The 24,048-nt window shown below is 44.4% G+C and overlaps 1 long non-coding RNA gene and 1 pseudogene across 1 annotated transcript in view; one reads left to right on the top strand and one right to left on the bottom strand.

The window, feature by feature from the left end:
- The first annotated feature begins 5,289 nt into the window (after positions 1-5,289).
- On the top strand, positions 5,290-8,943 carry Prob1-ps1 (proline-rich basic protein 1, pseudogene 1; annotated as a pseudogene).
- A 7,615-nt stretch (positions 8,944-16,558) lies between these two features.
- LOC134479855 (uncharacterized) overlaps positions 16,559-24,048 on the bottom strand; it is a 10,449-nt gene continuing 2,959 nt past the window's right edge. The window contains exons 1-2 of the long non-coding RNA XR_010053658.1: positions 22,011-24,048; positions 16,559-20,416 (exon numbers count right to left, since the gene is read on the bottom strand). The exon at positions 22,011-24,048 is cut by the window's right edge and continues 2,959 nt beyond it. This is a non-coding gene — a long non-coding RNA (uncharacterized LOC134479855). The remainder of the gene's footprint in view (positions 20,417-22,010) is intronic.

The raw sequence follows: 24,048 nt of genomic DNA, 5'->3' as shown, positions 1-24,048 counted from the left end.
GCGGTGGCTGGTGACAGGCCTCGGGGCTTATGAGGGGAGATCCACCTCTGAGGTTCCAGTGTCAGGACTCGGGTAGCGTGAAGAACCTTTGCTAGGCACGGCAACGTAAGCAGTCGAATAGTGTTGGGAGGGTCAGCAGAGGTAGCTTCGTAGACAGACATTGTTTCTGAGCACTGTGCAAACCCATTCTTTGAACTAAAAGAGGCTGTTAGGGCAGGAAGAATTTGCAGTGTCCTAGTGATATTCGGACCCCTGCATTCACCAAAGTATGGGGAAAGGTCCCTGTGGCCCATTTAGTAGTCTGACTCCTGACGGGTGGTAATCAAGCACTTGGCTAAAAGCTGTGCAAGGGCTCTATGTTTCATTCCTGTACAGTAAGCACTGCCCTCATTTAGGGGTAGGAAGCAGGGCAGAGCCGTGTAAATCATACAAGGTAAAATAGGTCGGAGCGGCTAAACCCGGAAGCGAACACGGCTGAGTCAGATCGCAGAGTCCCAGAGCTTCACTCTGCTTTGTGTGGGCCTCCAATGGCTCGATGAGGAGTAATTTATGCAGCCAGCCTATCTGCCTTCAGTGAGTACCTTGTGGCAGAAACTGTGTTTATCTTCTTCTCCGCCGAGGTCCTCAAGCCTAGCACAGCGTCTGGCTCCAAAGCCGGTCCGAGTTCAGATTTGTGCACTGGAAACAGGGATATGTACGGAGCAGAAAACAGTCCCCCTTCCGAAGGGAGCGTGAATCACAGTCTCCTACTAGGTCAAAGCAAGGGGACCATGAGCATCAGGTTGGTTATGCTTTCAGTCTTTCAGATTCAAGGCAAGCATTGTTTTCCCCTAAAAATGAATCACGATGACATGTCTCACGTCTTATCAGATCCTCTCTGTTCAAATTGCTGTTGGTGCTGTACCGAAGGCAGTGAAGTAAGCAATAAATTCCACAGCTCTTCAGGGACGAGAGTTGGGTTCCCGGTGCCAAAATGATTTTGATTATTGGAGTTGGCATGTACCCTTAAACATTCCTAAATCAGTGGTTGGAAGTGACAAGATTCTGAGAGAAAGAGGAGAAAAAGAATTGTGTCTTTTGTGCGTGTATATGCATGCACGTGCGTGTGTGTGAATGTGTGTGTGTGTGTGTGTGAGAGAGAGAGAGAGAGAGAGAGAGAGAAAGAGAGAGAGAGAGAGAGAGAGAGAGAGAGAGAGAGAGAGAGAGTATGTGTGCATCCACATCCACACACCCACCTGGCAGCTTCAAGGTCTCTCACATATTAATGAATTCCTCATGGATCGCATGTTTGTGATGGTGAAGTAGGGACAAAGAACCAGAAAGAATTTTACTTCTATAAACAAAACAGATTTTTAGAAGACTTCACTTTGAAAAGTCAAGTAGCCTAACATTATAGAAGTCGTCAAAAATCGTGGGTCAGCAGCGCAACATGAACTAGAACAAACAAGAACCAGGCAGTCACATGAAGCCAGCCGGAAAGGAAAGTCTCTTGTACTCAGGTAGCAAAGGTGGGTGGAGAGCACAGGCAGAGCACACAGTCTGAGAACAGGGATGGAAGCTTGTGGTAAGAGGGGCCGGAGGAGGGCGGTGCCGAATGTAATAGCAGGGAGAACATGCTCAAATCAAAAACAACAGGCTAGTCATAGCATAGCCCTAAGATCTGTGTAACGAAACCTGTTTATATTATCCTCAAATTAAATTGTTCAATGCTTGAATTTCTGTCTCCTGGCTGCTGACTCGCCGGCCATTTCTTTGCTGGTTTTCTTTCCTTAGTCTTTTGAAAAAACAAACAACAACATCAACAACAAAACAAAAAACAAAAAAAAGGCAAGTGAGTGTCTGCATTTATAAAGATGTTCTGAGATGTTACGTCATGGAGGTCATCTCAGGACACAAGTGTGATGGAGGCCCCCTGGGCCAGGACCAGGAGGGGTTTTTGTTTTGTTTTGTTTTTTTTCTTCGATAGTGAGGCAACTTCTCATCCCATTAGCTGATGGTTGACTGACATTTTGGAACGAGATTTTGCAAGAGACCAGGGAAAGGAATAAAGAATACGGGAAGGAGGCACTTAAAAGGTTGAGGCAGGGACGAGCTGAGTGCTCCCAGATTTGAGGAGGATTTTATTATTGGATGCAGACCCGTGGCGTGTTTTCAGCTTGGATCTTGGAGGCCTTGTTTGGGGGCACTCACTAGGTTTTGGGTTTTCTTATCAGATTTATAGTTACCCAGCACACTGGCTCTCCTGAGAAAGGCTAAATTAACTTTCCAATTCCATGTCTCTCTGCGTTCTATATGCTTGACGGGCTGTCCGAGGTAAAGATGTGATTTTAGAGGACGCGCAGCTTCACACGCCTGGAAGTTGTTTCCCAGTGCAGTGCCACAGGCTAAAAACAACTAGTTCTAGGCAAGGTTCATCTCAGTCTCTTTGTGCTGCTTTTTTGCAAAGATGTTCTTTGTGGACGCAAAGCACTTTGGGTGATGTCCTTAGCGTTTCTTCAATATTTCTGTCAAAGGCAGAGGGCAGGGTACTGGTCGAGTTGAACCGGACCTGTTTTAGACTATGTTATTACTGTGGAAAATAGTAATTGCGTACTGCAAAATTTTAGGAGGTTCTTCTATCCGAAGGGTGTTGGGAATTAGGAAAGAAAAGGGGGGAGGGAGGAGGCAGGGATCGCAGCTAAACAGCCAGAGCTTACAGACTGTTTTCAGCATCTCTCAATGGAAGACCTTGGTAATCCAATTAGTCTTTCTGAATCTCAACTCGTTTTAAAAATATGAACAGGTTTCTGTGAGAGACAATTGAGAATGCACGCGCGCGCACACACACACACACATACACACACATACACACACATACACACACACACACACACATACACACACATACACACACATACACACACATACGCACACATACACACACATACACACACACATACACACACATACACACATACACACACATACACACACACATACACACACATACACACACACATACACACACACACATACACACACATACACACACATACACACACATACACACACATACACACATACACACACACATACACACACACATACACACACATACACACACATACACACACACACACACATACACACACACACACACACACACTCACACACACACCCCTAGCCGAGGGCTAACATGAGGTGTCTGATAACTGCCAGTTCTGTCTGTTTTCTTCCCTATTCCTGAACCTCATCTCAGGTTATTGAAAATCTTAACCAGTGTCAGAGCATATCCTTACATGATTAAGAGTAATAATGATAATTTACTAGTGTTGCATAATAAATAACATGTCAGACCTGAGCACTAGCCACACACTAGTGTTAAATTGCGTTTGGGCTGGGCGTAGTGGTGCACACCTTTATTTAATTCCAGTACTTGGGAGGCAGAGGCAGGTGGATCTCTGTGAGTTTGAGGCCAGCCTGGTCTACAGAGTGAGTTCCGGGACATCTAGGACTCCACTAATCAATCTGCCATCTCCCAAGTGAATATCTGTATTAAAGAGGTTAGAGAGACTTTGATCATGGGTGGTGTGATGGTTTGTGTATGCTTGGCCCAGGGAGTGGCGTGATTAGAAGGTGTGGCCCTGTTGGAGTAGGTGTGTCACTGTGGGTGTGGGCTATAAGACTCTCAGCCTAGCTGCCTGAAATCAGTATTTTGCTAGCAGCCTTCAGATGAAGATGTAGAACTCAGCTCCTCTTGTACCACGCCTGCCTGGATGCTGCCATGTTCCTGCCTTGATGAAACTGGACTGAACCTCTGAACCTGTAAGCCAGCCCTAATTAAATGTTGTTCTTATAAGACTTGCCTTGGTCATGGTGTCTGTTCACAGCAGTAAAACCCTAACTAAGACAGGTGGCTTTTAGAAACAGAATTTACCCTGCCCTGAAGTCTGAGACGAATTTCAATAAGATAGGAAAAGAAGAGGAAGGGTGAACTGAGAATAAAAAAATCACGCAATAGAGCGCAGCTGGGGAGGGGAGGAAGGGGCGGAGCATAGAGAGTAGCTGGGGAGGGAGGAAGGGGTGGAGCATAGAGAGTAGCTGGGGAGGGAGGAAGGGGCGGAGCATAGAGAGTAGCTGGGGAGGGAGGAAGGGGCAGAGCATAGAGAGTAGCTGGGGAGGGAGGAAGGGGCAGAGCAGGCTGTGGCGATTTGGGAATGAGAGAGCTAATAGTTTACCTAATGACTCCAAACATCGACTCTTCATGTACTTTCTAAAGTAGCACTGAGAACCATACTAAAGAATGAAGAGAGTTACAAATCCCAGCCCCAGCGTGCAGACTCTTCTGAAACCAGCCTTGTTGAAGGCAGATGCCCAGAGCTCCCTCTTATAGACCGCGTAGCGGGAATGCTTGCTGAGGGTCTCTCATGGCAGCAGGCACAGAAGAAGCCTACTCTTCACAACCCCTTGCATAGTATTCTCTAGAAGTTTGCTAACCCATCCCTCTACCTGTTACTCTTCACCTATGCTTCCTGGTGAAGGACTCGGGGACCATTAATTAAAAAAAAAAAAAAAAAGTCATTCGGAGAAAACACCAGCCTCTTTTCTTCTGAAGGAGGCGCCTGCTGTTCTCCTTCGCAAAGCCTTTCTCCATCACACGAAAGAAAGAGTGTGACGATTGTAATTTATTTTCATGTAACTTACAAATATTTAGAATCCCTGTCAAGGGAATGGACTGAAAGCAGATGTTTCCTGTTAATCTGGCCCCCAACATTTCAGATTAGAAAACAGTATTTTCAAGTCTCACTAAAAGCATTGCAGGGAAAAATAACATTTGTTGAATGCAAACAAAAATAAAGGGTGGCTTTAGTTTAGTTTTTGTTGTTTTTTTTTTTAAATCAAAAAACCAAAACAAAACAGGATTTGATGCTAAGGAGACTGGCTGTGAAGTTGAAGGTCATAAGTGAGTTTGAAAGCCTCAGCCTGGTACACTCTACACCCTCTGTGGCAGATTAACTGGGAGAGTAGACACACTCTCTTGTACCTCCCTATATCCATATCCTTAGAAGGCAAAGCAACTTGATATCTGCCCTCATCTCAGGCTAATCTGTGTGCTACCTTTTAAATCTAGGCAGGCCTTTTGATCTACTTGGCCATGATTGATGGGAATGGAACCAGTGAGAATGTTCACTGCGTAAAGGCATTTGCTGGGCAAGTCTGAAGACATGAGTTTAATCATTGGAAGCCACAGTGAAGAGAATCAATGCTTGCACAATGTCTTCCACATGTGTGCTGAGGGATACACCACCACCATCACCACCACCACCATCACCAACTCAATCACCACCACCACCACCACCTCCATCACCACCACCTCCACCATCACCACGACCATCATCACCACCACTATTACCACCACCACCATCACCACCACCACAACCATCATCACCACCTCCACCATCACCACCATCTACACCACCACCACCATCTACACCACCACCACCACCTCCACCACCACCACCACCATGACCATCATCACCACCACTATTACCACCACCACCACCACCATGACCATCATCACCACCACCACCACCACCATCACTACCACCACCATCACTACCACCACCACCACGACCATCACCAACTCAATCACCACCACCACCACCTCCATCACCACCATCACCACCTCCATCACCACCACCTCCATCACCACCACCTCCACCACCACCATCTACACCACCACCACCACGAACACCACGACCACCACGACCATCATCACCACCACTATTACCACCACCACCACCACCACCACCACCACCACCACCACGACCATCATCACCACCACTATTACCACCACCACCACCACCACCACCACGACCATCATCACCACCACTATTACCACCACCACCACCACCACCACCACCACCACCTTCATCACCACCACCTCCACCATCACCACCATCTACACCACCACCACCATCTACACCACCACCACCACCTCCACCACCTCCACCACCACCACCTCCATCACCACCACCTCCACCATCACCACCATCTACACCACCACCACCATCTACACCACCACCACCACCTCCACCACCACCATCTACACCACCACCACCACGAACACCACTACCACCACCACCACCACCACCTCCATCACCACCACCACCACCACCACCTCCACCACCTCCATCACCACCACCTCCACCACCACCTCCACCACCTCCATCACCACCACCTCCATCACCACCACCTCCACCACCACCATCTACACCACCACCACCACGAACACCACGACCACCACGACCATCATCACCACCACTATTACCACCACCACCACCACCACCACCACCACCACCACCACGACCATCATCACCACCACTATTACCACCACCACCACCACCACCACCACCACCACCACGACCATCATCACCACCACTATTACCACCACCACCACCACCACCACGACCATCATCACCATCATCACCACCACTATTACCACCACCACCACCACCATGACCATCATCACCACCACTATTACCACCACCACCACCACCATGACCATCATCACCACCACCACCACCACCATCACTACCACCACCATCACTACCACCACCACCACGACCATCACCAACTTAATCACCACCACCACCATCACCAAATCCATCACCTCACCACCATCACCACAACCATTACCATCACTATGACCACCACCACTACCACCACCATCATAATACTAAGTGTTTTTTCAGTGGAATCCCTTTAGAGCCTAGGGATGTTATGCTTCTGCTTTCTACTGAATTCTGCTAGTACTGTAGGTAGACTGGGCATCTTAGTCTATCCTACTGGTATAACAAATTTGTGAGACTGAGTAATTTTTGTTTTGTTTTTTGGATTTTCTAGACAGGGTTTCTCTGTTGTATAGCCTTACCTATCCTGGAACTTGCTACGTATATCAGGCTGGCCTCAAACTCAGCGCTCAGAGATCCCCCCATCTCTGCCTCCCTAGTGCTGGAATTAAAGGTGTGTACCCTCACTGCCCAGTGAGACCGAGTAGGTTTTAAAGGTTAGAAACTTATGTCTCAAAGTTCTAGAGGCTGAAGCATAAGCTTCTAACTCGTCACTGCCTGCCCCCTCCCGGACCCCAGCTCCCTTTCTTCTTCTCTTCTGAGAGAGTGGAGGTAGCCTCCCACCCTGGCGCATCAAATCTCTGCAGGATTAGGCTCATCCCCTCCCACTGAGGCCAGACAAGGCAGCCCAGCTAAGGGAATGGATTCCTCGGACAGGCGACAGCTTTAGGGACAGCCATTGCTCCTGTTTTTTGGGCTACCCACATGAAGACAAGCTGCACATCTGCTACAGATGTGCTGGGTCCCAGATCCAGCTCATGTGGTTCAGTCTCCGAGAGCCACCAAGGGTCTAGGTTAGCTGTCTCTGTTGGTCTTCCTGTGGAGTTCCTCTCCTTTTGGGGGCCCTAAATCATTTTCCCAACTCTTCCATAAGAGTCCCCAAACTCCATCCACTGTTTGGCTGTGGATCACTGCCTCCGCTTCAGTCAGCTACTGGATGAAGCTTCTCAGAGGACAGCCATGTCTGCAAGCATAGCCAAGTAGTAGTGTCAGGGATTGGTGTTGGCCCATGGGATGGGTCTCAAGTTGGGCTGGCTATTCCCTGACTGAATGAGTCTCTTCTCCATCTTTGTCCCTGCATTTCTTATAGACAGGACACGTTTTAGGTCAGAACTTTTGTGGGGGGATTGGTGCCCTTATCTTGCCACTAGGGGATCCTACCTGGCTACAGGAGGTGGCCTCTTCAGGTTTCCCTATTCCTTCTGTTATGAAACTCAGCTAAAGTCACTCCCATGGTCACTCTTGCCAGCCTCCCCTACCCCAGGACTCTGGTATGTCCTAGGGATGCCAGCTACAGATCTCCATTCACTTTCTTGACCTTCTGGCCCTCTCTCCTCACACCCAATCCCAAAACACTTTACTCCATGAATCATCTTCCCAGCCCTGTAGGAGCGGGAAAGTAAATATTGCAGGAAGCTCATGAAGCCATGGTGACTCCTCTCTGCTCTCTAGCTCGCCAAATAGTCATAGATAACATGTAATGAATAACATTACTGTGTCCAAATAAATTTGTAGCTACCAAAGCAGGCACCTAGCCCATGCATGAGCTTCAATTTTCTGACCCATGATTTTAAAGCCATCGAGTTCAGAAAGACTTGCTTCAGAAGGACTAGCTGATGTGTATGGATGGGCAGGTCACAGTGAAACCCCTTATTCTGTCCTACTGACATCTGCATCTTAGGAAAGAACCAGTTGATAGATGATGCTGAGTTGACACCCCAAATAAGGGGTCAAGAAAAACACAAACGGCAATGGCTTGAATATTCCCTCCAAGAGTCATGCTGAAGTTGAAATGGCTCTTGGGATGGAATGAAGAGGCAGGGTCCTGATGGAAGGCCAAGCTTGGCTCTGTCTTTTTCCTTATCATTCAGCTGGTCTTTCTGCTCTACTGTGGGAAGTCATGAAGGGCCACTTCAGATGCTGCCTTTGAACTTACACTGAAAAACAGTCTCAGATTTCCTGTTTCTCTAGCTTATAGGAAGTCTACTACTCTATCTGTCTATCTATCTATCTATCTATCTATCTATCTATCTATCTATCTATCTATCTATTATCTATCTATTATCTATCTATCTATCTATTATCTATCTATTATCTATCTATCTATCTATCTATCTATCTATCTATTATCTATCTATTATCTATCTATCTATCTATTATCTATCTATCTATTATCTATCATCTATCTATTATCTATCTATCATCTATCACCCTATCTACCTATTATCTATCTTCTATCATCTATCTATATCTATCAATTATCTATCATCTATCAACAGATCTACCATCTAAGTATCCATCCATCCAACCATCCATCCATCCATCCATCCATCCATCCATCCATCCATCCATCCATCCAGTTGGTTCCAGCTTCTCTCTGGAGAATCCTGAAAAATACACTAACCATGAATGGTGAAGACCGAGAATAGGAGACAGAGACCAGCAGAAGGAAAACATCCTAATTTGCTTGCCGATCGAATCACTACTGGCTTTCAAGTGTACCACAACATTTTGGTGTTGTGGTTAGATGTTGGGAATGGTGGTATTGCATGTTTACTGTTGGCTTATCTTGCTGCAATAGCCCTGCTGTTTTAATCCTCTCAAGTAAGAGTACGGGATAATAGCCAGTGTACTTGGAGAAGGAGCGTGAAACCCATTCTGGCTGTAGATTTCATTTGCCAAGTTCTGAGTCCACATTTCTCAAGTCTTAAGGAAGCAAAGTATAAGAATTGGCTGCCAAAGTTATTTACAAGTTAGGAGCATAATAGACATAATTTGAATAAGGTCCTCAGGAGTGACCATGCCATTCAACCTCCAAGGGGCAAAGTCCATGTCTCCAACTGTCCAAATGGGACCTGCAATATCCTTGACCAACAGAATGATGGTAGTCACTGAATGGATTCCTTAGTTATCGAGACAGTCAACACATGACTGGGTGCTCGGTAACCTCTCTGCCTGTCCTCCACTTCTTCCCCTTCCTCGGCACAACAGCCTGCTAATCTGTCTGAGAACTGCCTTCCTTCACTCTGGGTTCTTGTCTGCTGTCTTCAGCGGGACTGAGCGTCCTCTCTTTCTGCACACATGAAAGCCTCGAAGCCCAGCTCATTCTGCACGTCTCCCAGATGAGTTTCAGGATGGCTCTGTTCTCGAGGATCTACATCCAACTGTGTTGGTTGTGTTCTGAATACCTCCAATATGATCTGTGCTACCCAGAACACCAACTGCACCTTCCGGGCTTGGATGGAGCCTGACCTAAACCACAGTCACATATAACTATTTTGTTTTCCACATGCCTTCAATACAATTCTTTATTTTGTTCCCTAAAAATAGAAAAAGCTGCTTCTGGGCCCATCTTGCAGATCCAAAGCTGCAGGATCTCCATGACACAGGGCAACAACAGGTTATGTAAGAGGAATCCCAGTGAGGACGCCTCTTGATGGTGTAGCAGAGGCCAGAGGTCTTAGACCCATGACTCATCGCAATGAACATTTGTAATTAAAGACGTGTGGACAAAAGGGTATACTTTGGGACACCCTGTGACACACTGCAGTTTCCACAGTGAGATTTTATTCTTCTTCTTGTTTTTCATTTTCCTTTGGGGCAAGGTTGCAAGGGTGGAGGAGGGTGAATATGGAGGGAAGAGAAGATGGTCGGGATTGGGTTACATGATGTGAAATTCATGAACAATCAATAAAAAGTTTTTAAAAAATGTTGCTTTTATAACTCCCATTACATGCCAGGTAGTGATTAAAGACAACAGATGCAAGCAGGAGAGTAGTATCTGGCCTTGACCTTGAAAAGCTCAAATTTAGAGCAAATAGACATATAATGTGAAAATATAATGTGGAATTCCTCTATTTTATCTGTTTTTCTCTTTGCACTACCTACCTTATTTTAGCTTTTTTTTTCTTTTTAGACAAAATTTCTCTATGTAGTTCTGTCTATCCTAAAGCTCACTATGTACCCCAGGCTGGTCTTGAACTCACAAAGATCCTCTTGCCTCTGCCTGTCCAGTGATGGAATGAAAGATGTGTGCCACCATGCCCAGCTCTATTGCTTATTCTTAAGTGCAAAGATCATGCCTTGCTCATCATGGTCCACAATTAATGTTAGACTTTGTGTCTACTTAGACAGTGGTTAATTGATAGGGTCTGGCATACCAGGGTAGCAAGGTGTAATGGCTATTCCTGGTTGTCAGCTTGACTACATCTGGAATGAACTATAATCAAGAATTGGAGGGCTCACTTGTGATCCAGATATTGAGGCTGGAAAACTCAAGTTTTTGACCTGGATCTTGGCATGGAGATCTTGAGGTATGGCGGCCTTGAAAAGCTTAGGCCTAGGCAAGGTAGCACATGCCTTTAATCCCCAGAGAATGAGGCAAGGAGATCTCTGAGTTCAAAGTCAGCTGGGACAAAGCAAGTCCAAGATCCAGGTGTGGTATACACCTTTAATCTGGTCCACACCTTCTGCAAGAGGCCTACAGAAGGACATTGGAAGAAGGAAGATCTTCTCTTACACTTACTTGCCAGCAAATCTGTTGGAACCTACTACAGAAGAGCAGCTGAAACAACCAGCCTCATGGGACTGAGCAAATACTAGATTCTTGGACTTCTCATTCACAGTTGCCCACTGTTGGGTTAGTTGAACTACAGACTGTAATTCATCACAATAAATTCTCTCAATATAGAGAGACATTCCATAAGTTCTGTGACTCTAGAGAACCCTGACTAAGATACATTGGTGACCATTTGTTGATTCTTTTTTTAAAACATTTATTATATTTATATGAGTACACTGTAGCTATCTTCAGACACACAAGTATTGGGCATAGGATCCCATTACAGATGGTTGTGAGCCCCATGTGGTTGCTGGGAATTGAACTCAGGACCTCTGGTAGAGCAGTCAGTGCTCTTAACCACTGGGTCATCTCTCTAGCACCTTGTTGATTCTTTTGTTAAGATTTATTTTTTTAAATGTGTTTGTATGTGTGAGGCCATGTGTGTGTGAGTACCTGACATGGTCTGAAGAAGGCATCAGATAGCAGTTACATGAAGAAGGCCCAGCTACAGTTATAGAGGCTACAAGCTCCCTGACATGTGTGCTTGAGAACCAAATGCTGGTACCTTCCTGGAAGAGCAGAAAGTGTGCTGCTGGGGCTATCTCTTCAGTCTCCATGTATAGGCTGCTTATCTGGAGCATTGGTAACACAAAGTTGAGTTGAAATTGTATGTTTCCGTCGTAGACAGCAGTGACTTGGTGTGTACTTACCTACATCATTTCTTCTTGTTTGTTTGTGGTTTTATTTTTTTGAGACAATGTATTGCTGTGTAACCCAAATTTGCCTCAAACTCTTGATCCTTCAGCCCCAGCTTCCCAAGTGGTGGCATCACAGACACATACCACCACACCTGACCCTCCAGGTCCTTTCTACTTGGCATTTATCCAGACTACATTTCCCAGAAGTTAGGTTATAGCCATGCCTCTAAGTTGTTGCCAATGGTTTGTGGGCAGAAAGTGATAGGTATCTAGCCCTGGCCAATAAAAACCTTCTATTTAATATTCCACATTCTCTATTGTCATCCGGCAGCCTCAATAGAAAGGACCCTGAAGATCAAGGAGGTAGGCCTATAAGAAGTACCATAGGTTCCTGAGATACAACTGAGCTCGTCAATGGTTGACCAAGACTGCCTGCCTGCATTGCACGGTGCTGTGAATCAGGAACAAACTTTAGTAAAGGCTACTTCTTAGTAACAGAGTACTTGTCTAACATGCACAGGCACAAGGCTCGATTTCCAGCAAAACATGCACTTGTGTACATGTGCGCGCGCGCGCACACACACACACACACACACACACACACACACACACACACACAGAGAGAGAGAGAGAGAGAGAGAGAGAGAGAGAGAAGAAACAAAAGCTGGATTCAGTCTCTTACTACTATAGTCTTCAAACTACAAGAAACTAATTACATGAATGTTAATAATACCAAAAGATCAATTTCCCCCCAAACTATACTTTAATAAGCTCAAAGAAAATGGCTTCCTATAATGTGTAAAAGAGATGTTGTGGAGGTCTCAGTCAGTGGCTGGTGCAGGGTTCAAGCCCTTCACAGAAGGCGGCTGTCTATAGAAGATGCTGGAAAACAGGGAGCTACTGTTTAGGTCTCCTGAATGCTGGGAAAGGCATGAAAGGACTAAACTTTGACTTTCTGGGTGCCTTAAAACTTCCGACTTTTCAGAACTGTAAGAAAGAGAGAATTCGGTAGCATGGAGTCCAAAAATAGCATGCACCTCATGACTACTCTAATATAGAGGGAAGAGGTACACGTATATTCATACCTGACCAGTTGGCTTTGTTAAAAAAAAAAAAAGGCAAATAATTAGCACAAAAATAGGTGAGTCTGAAATAGGAACTCACACTGGGGCTGGAATGGAAAAAGTAGGTCACTAACTTTTCTTAATCATGCCTTCCTTTTAAAACATTTCTCATTTACAACCAAATAAGGATGCCAGATCCAGATGTTCAACAATGGTGCTATCGTCACCAAAAAAAAAAAAAAAAAAAAAAAAGGTTAAAAGGAGAGGGGAGTCCATTGCTCTAGAAGAAATATTGCTATATTAGGTAAAAACCCAGGGCAGGCACTGGCTCACACACACTTTGGAGGGTGTGTGTGTTTGTATAAAGCTAGCATGCTAACATACATGGAGGATAAATCCTGAAAGCTGTTAAATTTTCAGGGACAAAGACCTGTTATACTTTCCAAATGGCAGGAAATCCAGAGGTGTCTTCCAATCCAAATTATTTGTATTACGGTGAAGGCCACAGGCGCAAAGAGGTGAAATGGCTTGTTTAATGGTTGAGAACCAACCCTTCTAAGGAAATGGTTGAACTAAGACTTAGTCTTTATCTCCTGGGTTTCTGGTTCAGTGCTTTCCCCACTAACTCTTGCCTTGCCAAGGAGTTACTATTTCAGGATGCTGCTGGAAAGGGCTTCTTTGAGGCCTGGTTTCCACAGCCAAACAGTGCTGTGGACATGGGTCAGGGAGGGGATTCCACAAAATAGCTAAAAATACATTAACTTTCACGTGTTTTCAACACTTCCTATGTTCTAGGCCCTAGGCTAAAAGTTTTACGTGTAGAATTCATCTGTCTAGCTTCTTAAATCTCATTGGCATCTACTGTCCATAGGCACCTATGGCCTAGCAATCAATTAGTGAAAAGACATTAGCTTCTTCACCCTGTAGAACTTGCAGCCACGCTGTTTATGGCTTCCACTTCACAGGTGATAAAAATGACTTTCAGAGAATGATGACGATACCCACCCTGTATTGCCCCATGCCAACAACATTATAAACCCTTAAGGGATAATTCTTACAATAGACAGGGGAAACTGAAAGGAGTTGTTTTTGTTTTGTTTATCTACTTATTTATTTATGGCAACCACAGGACTTTATTGGGCAAAGCAACATAGACTTTTACCTACTCAAAAAGTTTGAGTGACTTTTTATATAAGGGAAAACTCCACTTAACAAAATAGTTGTCATATACTTCCAGTAAAGAAAGGGGAAGAGGGGAAAAAAACCATTCACTCTAGCCTTTTAATTATCTGCTTTGAGCTAGTGACAGAGTCTCTTAGGCTGTCACAGCCTCATACTTAGATCATGGAAATATTCCAACAGAAACCATGGGCTCGGCAGGGATGTCAGCCGGCCCATGCTTTTGTATGAATGGGTTCGGGAAAATCTGAGATTATGTTCTTTAAGAAAATATATATCCTCTCCAACTTTAAACTTAGATTGATAATTGCTTTTGTGTTTTGGGGCATCATGAATTGTTCCCACAACAAAAGCCCAACTGGTACATGGATGGCTGGAGTAGAAAAGTCCTCTCTCTAGTGGAGTGGGAGGAGCTCCATCGCCAAAGATCAAAAGCAAGGATGGGGAAAGAAGTCACTGACCACAAAAGGAGAGTGACTGACCAGGAGCAAAGGCACCAAAAAGCATGTGGTAGGTGGAGAGGCAGAAATTTCAGATGTATGGAAACTCTTATATCCATCAACTGAATTTATCCAGTAGTCACATGAAGCCACACTTCCTTTCATTAAAAAATTATTTTATTTATTTATTCATTCTACATCCCAGTCAAAGCTAGCCACCTCCCTCCTCTCCTCCCATTCCCACCCTCACAAGTCCCTCCCCTCCTTACCCCTCAGAGAAGGGGAAGCCCCCCTTGGGTACCACCCCCACCCTGCGACACCAAGTCAAAGCAAGACTGTGTCCTCTCCCACTGAGGCCCAACCAGTCAGGCCAGCTAGGGGAAGGGGATCCAGTGAAGTCAGACTTTCTTTAGTACTTTGCAGGTTTACTTAAATGATCGCTTCCAGATAACAAAGGCAAGAGGAAGTAGGTCAGAGATGAGAACAAAGGCTCTCCAGCATGAATGCCCATAATTTGAAACACTACAGGGCAAGGTACCTCGAATTCCTGGTCTCATTCTTGTCTCTATAAGATGAGTACCGTGCGAAAATTCTGCCAGTGAGAAGCTAGGGTCCCAGTTATAAGTTTTCCTCCAGGTTACACATACAGGATAATGCTAGCCCTTAATCGATCCTGATATAGTAGATGTGATAGTTTATATATGCTCGGCCCAGGAAGCGGTAGTATTAGAAGGTGTGGCCTTGTTGGAGTAGGTATGTCACTGTGGGCGTGGGCTTGAAGGCCCTCATCCTAGCTCCCTGGAGGTCAGTCTTCTGCTAGCAGCCTCCAGGTGAAGATGTAGAGCTCTCAGCTCTGCCTGCGCCATGCCTGCCCTGCTCCCACCTTAGTGATACCGGACTGAACCGCTGAACCTGTGAGCCAGCCCCAATTACATGCTGTCCTTATAAGAGTTGTCTTGGTCATGGTGTCTGTTCACAGCAGTAAAACCCTGAGACAGTAGGAACAGTAGGAGTGAGCAAGAGTAAAAAATAAGTTTGGGGGGCTGGGGATTTAGCTCAGTGGTAGAGCGCTTGCCTAGGAAGCGCAAGGCCCTGGGTTCGGTCCCCAGCTCCGAAAAAAAGAACCAAAATAATAATAATAATAATAATAATAATAATAATAATAATAATAATAATAATAAGTTTGGCTAGAGAGGTCAGAGAGCGGTGACTCTCATCTTCCCAATGCTGATTTTAACATAGCTCTTCATGTTGTGGTGACGCCCTCCCCCCAAAAAACATAAGATATTTTTACCGCTACTTCATAACTGCACTTTTGCTACTGTTATGGATTGTAACATAAATATCTGTACTTTCTGATGGTCTTAGGTGACCCCGGGGTTCATTCGACCCCCAGGTTGAGAACGGCTGACACAGCATTAAGGAATGGAGACAGCATTTGGAATGATGAAGTTGAATTTCTGTTTAGACAAAAATGTTAGAAAGGATGACTTTGCTTTAGTTTAATACCTAAGTATCAAGGTTCTACAGAAATGACCACATACTTATTTGGAAGAGGACACTTTCTGCCGTTGTGAAATTGAGCTTGCCAATCTGTTTAAGTCAGCCTATCGCAAAGTGGAGGTGCATACTTTGAGGCTAGAAAGCACTTTAATGATTTCCAGTTCCAAGTGAATTCTATTGAAAAGGAGAATGAACAGCAGTGAAATCGTCAAATGTCTGTCTCTCTTCTCTTCTCCATATGTGCCTCTTTGAGGTCTAGTAATACAAAGAGAGCAGCTTTGAGATAAAACAAAATGAAACACTGGGCAACAACTTAGCGATATTTTGGAGAGGGAAGCGGTACAGCCCAGGTACAAAGCAGAGCAGGAATCCTCTGTCCTATCGAGAAAACATAAACACTGGCTTCACATTCAGTCAACCTCTTGCCCCTGTACACTGGCTTTCAACTCTTAAAAAAGTTAAATTCCCGGGGAAGTAAAAATCAATTTTCATCCATAGAAGCCTGTATATAAACGCACTGTACTTTATTCCAAATATTTTCTCATCTAGGAGTTTGGAATAAAAAAAATATCTCCAGTCGATCTGTTATAACAGCACAAACATCTTGAATGACTTCCAGTAACATTGCTTAAAAAACAATCCCGCATCTCTATGACATTCCAATGACAGCTTGGTATCGATGTCAATTCGTTTCATTATTTGGCAAGACAACCCCCTTCATAGCAATAGATTCTGATTGCCATGCTGATATATTACATTACACTTTTGTTATCGTACCCTGGATGGCTGCCCTCGCCTTTTCTTTCCCTTTTGGCATGGCACTTATTTCTAAGCCTATATTAAAAATCTGTCTTATCTATTAAGGTTCAGATTGAAGCAAGTGATTACTGTTTTAATCCCAAGTCAATATGTACAGTCGGGTCTTGGCCGGGCGACAGTCTCTTTAGGGTTTTGTTTGTATGTTTGATAGATAAGAGCATTCTGCCATTTTCATTACTACTCATTTTATACTCTAAATGCAAGAATTGTATTTGCCATGACTGGTGCCGTGACTATTATTCATGCATGTGGTACAAATAAAGACGTGGATATGACATTAATTTTCTGGACGACATTGGAACCTGTTAGAAGTACACATATTTTCTAAAATTAGGCAGAAGCAGATGTCCTTTCTTTCCCAACCTTTGCACATACAGAGCCTACCTGATAGCTGGAAAAGCCAGAGTCCTATGTCCACAAAAAGAGATTCTTTCCAAAGATTTACGTGTATTTTCAATTATGCATATGCATGTGGTGTGTATGCATGTGGGGGGGTGGGGGTGCGTGTACACATTAGTGCGGCTGCCTGCTTGGCCAGAAGTTGTCAGATCTTCTGGACCTGGACAGACAGTTGTCAGGTGTCCTGCATGGGTGCTAGGGAACTGAGCTAGGATCCTCTGTAAGAACAGTAAGTACCTGGATATGCCAAAGCCATTTCTGCAGCCCCATAGCTGCTGCTGCTGCTGCGGTGGCGGTGGTGGTGGTGGTGGTGGTGATGATTCTTCCTCTCTCTCTCTCTCTGTCTCTCTGTCTCTGTCTCTGTCTCTGTCTTTCATCTTTATTAACTTGAGTATTTCTTATTTACATTTTGATTGTTATTCCCTTTCCTGGTTTCTGGGCCAACATCCCCCTAACCCCTCCCCCTCCCCTTCTATATTGGTGTTCCCCTCCCCATCCTCCCCCCATTGCCGCCCTCCTCCCAAAAATCATGTTCACTGGGGGTTCAGTCTTGGCAGGACCAAGGGCTTCCCCTTCCACTGGTGCTCTTACTAGGCTATTCATTGCTACCTATGAGGTCAGAGTCCAGGGTCAGTCCATGTATAGTCTTTGGGTAGTGGCTTAGTCCCTGGAAGCTCTGGTTGGTTGGCATTGTTGTTCATATGGGGTCTCAAGCCCCTTCAAGCTCTTTCAGTCCTTTCTAAGATTCCTTCAACAGGGGTCCCGTTCTCAGTTCAGTGGTTTAATGATGGCATTCGCCTATGTATTTGCTGTATTCTGACTGTGTCTCTCAGGAGAGATCTACATCCGGTTCCTGTCGGCCTGCACTTCTTTGCTTCATCTATCTTATCTAATTGGGTGGCTGTATATGTATGGGCCACATGTGGGGCAGGCTCTGAATGGGTGTTCCTTCTGCCTCTGTTCTAAACTTTGCCTCTCTATTCCCTCCCAAGGGTATTCTTGTTCCCCTTTTAAAGAAGGAGTGAAGCATTCGCATTTTGGTCATTCTTCTTGAGTTTGATGTGTTCTGTGCATCTAGGGTAATTCGATCATTTGGGCTAATATCCTCTTATCAATGAGTGCATACCATGTGTGTTTTTCTGTGATTGGGTTACCTCACTCAGGATGATATTTTCCAGTTCAATCCATTTGCCTATGAATTTCATAAAGTCATTGTTTTTGATAGCTGAGTAATATTCCATTGTGTAGATGTACCACATTTTCTGTATCCATTCCTCTGTTGAAGGGCATCTGGGTTCTTTCCAGCTTCTGGCTATTATAAATAAGGCTGCTATGAACATAGTGGAGCATGTGTCTTTGTTATATGTTGGGGCATCTTTTGGGTATATGCCCAAGAGAGGTATAGCTGGGTTCTCAGGTAGTTCAATGTCCAATTTTCTGAGGAACCTCCAGACTGATTTCCAGAATGGTTGTACCAGTCTTCAATCCCACCAACAATGGAGGAGTGTTCCTCTTTCATCCTCGCCAGCATTTGCTGTCACCTGAATTTTTGATCTTAACCATTTCACTGGTGTGAGGTGAAATCTCAGGGTTGTTTTGATTTGCATTTCCCTTATGACTAAAGATGTTGAACATTTCTTTAGGTGTTTCTCAGCCATTCAGCATTCCTCAGCTGTGAATTCTTTGTTTAGCTCTGAACCCCATTTTTTAATAGGGTTATTTGTCTCCCTACGGTCTAACTTCTTGAGTTCTTTGTATATTTTGGATATATATTCTTGAGTTCTTTGTATATTTTGGATATATATAGTTGTAGGATTGGTAAAGATCTTTTCCCAATCTGTTGGTTGCCGTTTTGTCCTAACAACAGTGTCCTTTGCCTTACAGAAGCTTGCAGTTTTATGAGATCCCATTTGTCGTCTATCTCTATCTCTCAGGGTCTCTATGTAGCTCTGTCTGTTCTGGTACTCACTATGTATACCAGGCTGACCTCGAACTCACAGAGATCCATCTGTGATTAAAGATTGAATCTTTTTTCTCATTTAAATCTTCTTAAATCTGTGTTTCTTTTCTTTTCGTGATTTTTTAAAGTTCACCTTACATCCCAATCACTGTCCCCCTCCCTCCTCTCCTCCCTTATGAGTCCCTTTGTCTCATTACATCCACCCCTTCTCCTCAGAGAAGGTGAAGCCACTGTTAGGTACCATCTCACCCTGGGACATCTAGTCCCAGCAGAACTAAGCACCTTCTCCCACACTGAGGCCCAATCAGGCAGTCCAGGTAGGGAAAAGGGCTCCAACAGCAGGTAACTGAGTCAGAGACAGTATCCCCCTCCAGACCCACATTAAGACCAAGCTGCACATCTGCTATAAATGTGTGGGGACTTAGGTCCAGCCCCCGCATGCTCTTTGGTTGAAGGTTCAGTCTCTGTGAGCCCTCTTGGACCTACGTTAGGTGACTCTTGGGGTGTCCTTGATCCCTCTGGCTTACTCATTCTACCCCCCACTCTTCCACAAGACTCCCTGAGATCCACCTGATGTTTGGCAATGGGTCTCTGGGTTGGAAATGGGGTAAGGAGTGGTAGGGGATGGGAATTAGGTGTGGGGAGAAGGGCAGGAGAGGGCTGGGAGTGAGAATGGAAATCAGTGTGCGTGGGGGAGCATCTCTTGGACAAGCTGGAGGCCTGAGATGGGAGAGAATACAGTGAATCTATGGGGTGACCCTAGCTGAGATTCCTACCATTGGTGAGAATACAGAGACTGAAGTGGCCACCTCCTATAGCCAGATAGAACTTCCAGAGGAGGGAGGGGAGCACCAACCAACTCATAAAAACTTCAACCCAAAATTTGTCCCGACTACAAGATGTGCAGGGAAAAAGATGGAGCAGATATTGAGGGAACGGCCAACCAATGACTGTCTCGACTTGAGTACTGCCCCATGTGAGAGAGCCCAGCCCTGATACTCTGCTGTCCTTGCAGACAGACGCCTATCATAACTGTCTCCTGAGAAGCTCCATCCAGCAGAGGTTGGAAACAGATGCAGAGACAACCAGAGGTTCTTAATCAAGCAGATCTGGGTAGGGTCTGAGACTTTGGTTTCCAACGAGTTTCCAGAGGATGCTGATATTTCCTGCTCAAGGACCACCCTTTGAACAATAGCAGAAAAGAATGGAATGACCCGAATCACAGACTTGAAAGTGGTTTTTGTCTTGGGTACAAAATCTTGCTTTGCAGGTCATAGGATGGTTGGTGTAGGGTAGTTTTCCCTAACTAACTCTACCTATAAACTTTAGTTCATCTGCTCAGTTGTGTTGTATAAGGATAGTCTCGGTCAAACGCTTGACTGAGAGCTATGATACACTTTGTGCCCTGTATCTGGTATAGCCAACAACTGTATTTGTTATACGTGGGCTTAACCCAAGAGTTAGCTGGCAGTGAGTGAGCGACTGTTTGGGATTTAAATTGCTTAGGTAAAGATCAACACACCTGAATATTCAACAGGAATTCCAATTAAACACCCCATTAATATTTTGTAATGATTACGTCTCTTGAGTAATTTTCACGCAAATGGCTTTATAGTCCCAGACCTTTGACACCTTATGAGATTTAAAAACAAAACAAAGCAAAAACAAAACAAAAAACATCAGTTTACTTTCAAAGTCAAACTCAAGTCTTTGGAGAGTAATCTCTTTTCTCTCCATATTTTGCTACTATGAGGTTTGGTGTTCTGCCAAGGTAACATATTAATACATATTAAGCTTGTAATTTCCCTTGTCATGTGAACATTCAAATTGGTTCCCAATTTCACAAAGCAGCCAATTCAGGATTTGTGGACTGGACTTACAATGACTGTGTCCATGAACTAATGACTTTAAAATCCCCAACTTTAGGATTTGCTTTTTATTTGTTATAAAAAGCATGATCTAACAGTTACAAAGAGTCTAGTGAATTCAGAACGAGTTAGTTTACTTTGGGATATAATTTTCCTTCAGTCTAGTGTTAGAATATGAATTTGTTTTGTAGTCAGACCTTTATTAAGTTTTTCACTAAATTCCTTTTTTTGGGGGGGGGGTAGGGTTAGATGTTAGAGGTAACAATTACTTAGAGTCTGGTGAGAAAGGCAACAAGAGCAACGATTAGAAGCTCATCTTGGTTTATTCTTCTCTCTCTTTTCCCTCTTTGTTTCTGTCAGCCCCCCACCCCCTATAAACTTCTCTCACATGGAAAAAAAAGAAGCTCATCTTAAGAAGCCAGTAAATCCCTAATCCTTACAGTTAACAAACTGTAGGATGTATTTTTGTTCATACTCTATTACCAATGAATCTGTTGGCCACTGCCTGAAGAGTATCTACAGCCTTAGCTTGTGACTCCTAGAAATAGGATTCTCCAGAGCTCTTAACCAAAGGAAATATTTACATCTTCTATGGCTTTTGTCTGTAAAATAAACATAGAGGAGGCAAATCAAGTCAGCCTTACAGCTTGCAACTGGCTGTCATGTACACCCTCCAGCAAAATAACTGATTGAAGACAGGAACCATCTGAAACTTGACTTTGGGAGTTTTTAAAACAAAAAAAAAGTATGATTTACATTCATGTTATGTTATAGAGAAAACCTTGATTTCCTCCAAATCTATACATTATAGCTTTTAACCCCAATCTGGTGATTTTGGGGGTGGTAAGAGTTGGGTGAGGTCCTCAGAGGGGTGGCATCATGATGGGGTTAGCCACCAACTAGCTTACCATCTCTCCAGCATGTGAGGATACTGTGAGACACCTGAGGTACCTGGGTACCTGAAAACCAAGAAGAGAGAAGCTGTTAGAAGCAAATTAAGTCAGCACCTTGACTTTGAACTTGCCAATCCCCAGAATGGACAGAAATAAACATCGTGTGTTGAAGTCACTCAGTGTATGTTGTGTTTTCTTTATGGCAGTCTAAGCAGACTGAGACCTGACCTTAGATGGTCGCAGAGGTCTGCACAAAACGATGGAAATGCTCCAAAGTCTATTTCCAAGCCAGACCCCTCCCTGGCTCTGCCAGGCTGGCTCCTTAACTTGAAGAAAACTTGCTCTTTCTTGCATCTAGCTTGTCCCCCACCCCGTGCTGTTTTCTTTACCCCAAATGACCTCTTCAAATCTCCTACTTCTAGTTGGGAGGCACAGCTCTAAGAACCATTCTTCACTACCCGTGGTCCTTTCTCATATGATGTCTGTCTTACCATCTACCCATTTGCTTCTCCTCCATTAGGATCACCCAAGGATACAAACATCACTTACCTGCTCAAGGAGACTTTCCTTGGGCACCTTTAGGACAAACCTAAGATCACTGTCTTCTGTGTCCTCTATTGGCCCACTTGGAGTGTTTCGCAAATAACATGGGAATCAAAGTTACTGAATGAAGATTGAACTAAATTCTTGAAGCCAACAAATGTTCCGAGGCAAGCGAACCCAGCAATACAAGGATGTACAATAAAATCCTGGCTTCAGAGACTGTGGGTGGGGGTGGGGTGGGAGGAGACTTGTTCTGGATAAATGAGTTTAATAGATGGCTGAGGACTTATCCTTCTAAACACCAAGACTTTTAGTTTTAATTGTCTTGGATGAAAACATTTCCAATATGTTCTTCTGAAATAATGCATTGTAAACACCATTCGGCTAGAACACTTGGGATTGTCATTAAAAGTAGTGGAGACCTATAACCCCTAAGAAGCCTTTAGGCCCTTCTGAGATATGCAGAACAGCTTGTCCCTGCTCTAAATGGCCACAGATTACTGTTTTATTTTCAATTATTATTATTGGTGTGTGTGTGTGTGTGTGTGTGTGTGTGTGACGTGTTAGCTTTATAGACCTTTCCTTGCTGTTGATGTCTTGATGTCAGTTTTACTAATGCCTGTGTGAATGCTTAGCCATTTCTACTCCCTGCTCCTAATTCACCAACTTTCAGCTGCAGTAGGTTTGCAAATCAGATCCTCAAGCTCATTGTGGTTGTTGTCACGATTATTATTGTTAGAAAATGTGTGCAAATTGAGAGCAAAGGGCTCTGTGTATGTTAGGGCTTGCCAAGGTCTCTGGGGCTAAGTGGGGTCAGAGTCAAGTGCATCTGTGTTTGAACTCCTACTCAGACTGACTTGAGACGTTCCTAGCTCATTTCTGAAAATAAAGCCAGTTGGACATACAGTTTTTAAACAAGTGAGGGATTTAATCACGTATACCACAGAGACTGAATACTTGCAGAGTCAGACATGCGCGCTAGGTACAGCACAGGGATATATAACGTAAATATTCTGTGTCTCCCGATAGTGCATGCCATAGATAAATATTTATTGAATAAGTGAACTTTGTAGTCTTATCGACAAGGTGAGACACAAGACACACAAATAAGATTACAATGTAAAGGTCGAAAGGGCCCAATGTAGACCATGTGAATAAAGTATATTCAGGGACCAGAAGGTTATTTCTTGCTGAAAAATCCAGTAAGACTTCACAGAAGAGGTAGCCGTTTTCACTGGGATTGGATGGATTGGAGTCACATTTTCAATCAGCAGGAATTTGGGCAAGTAAGAACACAGCATGAATGCTCCAGATACAAGGCCCAGCTGCTCGAAGAGATGAATGCATTTGGGAGTTGATTAGTACATTTTTGTCTGGAGTTTATGTAGGGAGTAAGAGTAGATCCCGTTATGATGTCACGTTAGGGTCACAGCGTGGGTGGGCTGTGGACTCCGGGCAGAAGAGTTTGGGCCACGTTACTAGGTGATGGGGAAAAGACGAGCAGTCCTGT

This window comes from Rattus norvegicus, chromosome 7 (genome assembly GCF_036323735.1).
Source record: "Rattus norvegicus strain BN/NHsdMcwi chromosome 7, GRCr8, whole genome shotgun sequence".
NCBI classification, from domain to species: domain Eukaryota; kingdom Metazoa; phylum Chordata; class Mammalia; order Rodentia; family Muridae; genus Rattus; species Rattus norvegicus.
Note: the sequence above shows the minus strand (reverse complement) of the source record. Positions and strands in the feature narration are given on the sequence as shown.